At 35.3% G+C, this 2,431-nt stretch overlaps 1 long non-coding RNA gene across 1 annotated transcript; it reads right to left on the bottom strand.

Moving 5' to 3' along the window:
- Window positions 1–499: 499 nt before the first annotated feature.
- LOC128250530 (uncharacterized) lies at window positions 500–2,012 on the bottom strand. Its single transcript, XR_008266549.2, has 2 exons — window positions 1,798–2,012; window positions 500–787 (listed from the first exon to the last, which is right to left on the bottom strand). It is a non-coding gene; the product is annotated as an uncharacterized LOC128250530 (long non-coding RNA).
- Between the last annotated feature and the right edge of the window lie 419 nt (window positions 2,013–2,431).

Genomic DNA, 2,431 nt, shown 5'->3' with positions numbered 1-2,431 from the left:
TTAGATTCTGAACTCCAAAACGTCAGACTTGTTATGGAATGTATTTGAATGTTTCCTCCACCATGACATGTACAAAGATCATGGAGAGGAAGGACAATAAGCAGGTGGCCAACACTGCTGATTAAGCAATGGTAGTGAACGAAAGAAACTAATATAGCTCCCATTTGATTAAGTAGAAAACTACATCAAAACAGATATTTTGTGGGGTTCTTTCAAGGAGAGCGAACGACTTCAATTGGCGCTTCATTGCCAAATGCTTCGTTTCTATTTCAGGCTAAATATTTTACACATTACAGAAAAAATGCTACTGATTCAATACTGAAGCAAACCACTTAACGAGGACTCTACAACTTCTCCTACATTGCCGAGGTGAAGTATGTTTCGTCATTTTCCGTATATTAACATTAAAAGGGTAGCCACCTGTTACGGGTGCAATACTTGTATTCGTTTTCATTTCATTATTAAAAGTGCTCAGAAAAACTGAAAGGAAGACCTCACCTTGAAAAGCATTTATTTATTTATTGTTAAGCGTTCATAGTACATAATACAATAAGATAATTCCCTTGCATTTTAGTAAGATAATCCATGCTTCTATTCTTCGCTGCACTTGTATTCGATATATTAGGTTTCGGCTGGATTGTATTCTATTGTAAAGCTGTGCATCAAGCTGTCATGTATTCTATTGTAATGAAATCTCTTTTACAATTTCACAGCAGATCTTCATTTCCTTTGTCATATATTCTATTTTCTTGTCTTCTGCTGTGTAGTAATATAATATCGTGTTGCGCTGCATATGATATTAATGAATATTGCACTAGTATTCATGTCAGAAATAAAATGAAATATAATGAAGTAATATTGTGTTAACAAAGAAATTATTATATTAACAAATATTGTACATTAATAAATGTAAATATATACGGTAGGACTGAGTGGACTTGAAAAGGAATTTCTTAAACGATAAACAGATTATTTCGTGAATAAGAAGCAGCCTTTACAGACAGTCAATTCTTCGTTAAAATGTTCGCGTAATTATTATTTTTTTTTAAATATATTTTCTTTTACACTTTATTTTTTCCATTTTGGGCGTTTTTATCTCACCAGATTCCTTGTTCTTTTCGCTTTCTCATCAATTTGAATCCAATTCTATCCAAACAAACCGAAGAATAAATGAAGACAGAAATGGTGAATTGAGGAGAGAAAAAAATAGTAAAAGAAAAGGAAAGTGTTCTAATAATTATTCTTCATTTCATTCCAGATTTAAAGAAGGATGTCGAAGAATTGCCTTTTCACGTTGTTCAGATATTTTGAAGTCAATAAAGAAAATGTGTTTCTGGCACAGATCGAAGACCGGTTTTATTTTGGTGTTTATTGTTTTGATTTATTTGCTTTTTTAACTAATCTGAGATAGAAGAGGAGGATAGAAGGGGTTATGGACAAGAATTTCTTGGGGTGAGAACACCTAATGTGATTAAATTCCACTCTGTAAGACAACAGGAAAAACCAAGAAGTAGGAAAATGATGAATGAAGGAAAAGGAACGGGAATAATGATGATGATGATGATGATGATGATGATGATGATGATGATGACGACGACGAAAGGTTGTGGGAAGTGTGTTATGGTAAATAGGAAGAAAGACAGGATGGTAAATGGCGGGGTAAGGAAGCTAAAGATGCAGTAGTGGTGGTGGTGATAGTAGAAAAAAACAAAGAAGGAGATGGAGGTAAAGAGGGAGAAAAAAATAACGGCATGGTATAGGTAGAAAGTCTTTGAATAAATAAGGAAACAGTGTTACCTTCACCAATATCATTTGTCATCATCTGTCATCATTATGGTTGTCATTGTTACCACCATCATCAGTGACATTGCCACCGTCTGCTACGGCAGCAACAGCAGCGGTATTATCATTTTTATCAGCATTGTCATCATTGTCATCAACACATTGATACCGCCATCTCAATGTTCATTCTCATTCTTATCATCATCATTGTCACCGCAGTTACTTTTACCGCTTTGTCCTCAACGTTATCATCATCGTCACCCTCTCCTCTTCCTCCCCCTCCTCCTCCTCCTCCTCCTCCTCCTCCTCCTCATCATCATCTTCTCCAGGAAGAAACTGAGGTGTCTGTGAACGAATAGATCGCTTATAAAATCCTAATTCCGAGGGAGGATTCTAATCCGATTGAAATTGCATTTTTTGGCGCTAACCACGACGGAGTATATTTAGCAGGGAGAATGAAGAGTCCACGCAATTCAAACAATATGAGTTATCATTCTGCAGCAGAAACACACACACACACACACACACACACACACACACACACACCTACAGTTGTAACCCAATAATTATAGAAAACAAAAATATCAAGAAGTGTTTCCCATAATATAACAGGAAAACAAAAAAATACCTGGATTGGAAAAGATTATTA

The sequence above is a fragment of the Octopus bimaculoides genome, chromosome 22 (genome assembly GCF_046866305.1).
Source record: "Octopus bimaculoides isolate indiv1 chromosome 22, ASM4686630v1, whole genome shotgun sequence".
NCBI lineage: Eukaryota > Metazoa > Mollusca > Cephalopoda > Octopoda > Octopodidae > Octopus > Octopus bimaculoides.
Note: the sequence above shows the minus strand (reverse complement) of the source record. Positions and strands in the feature narration are given on the sequence as shown.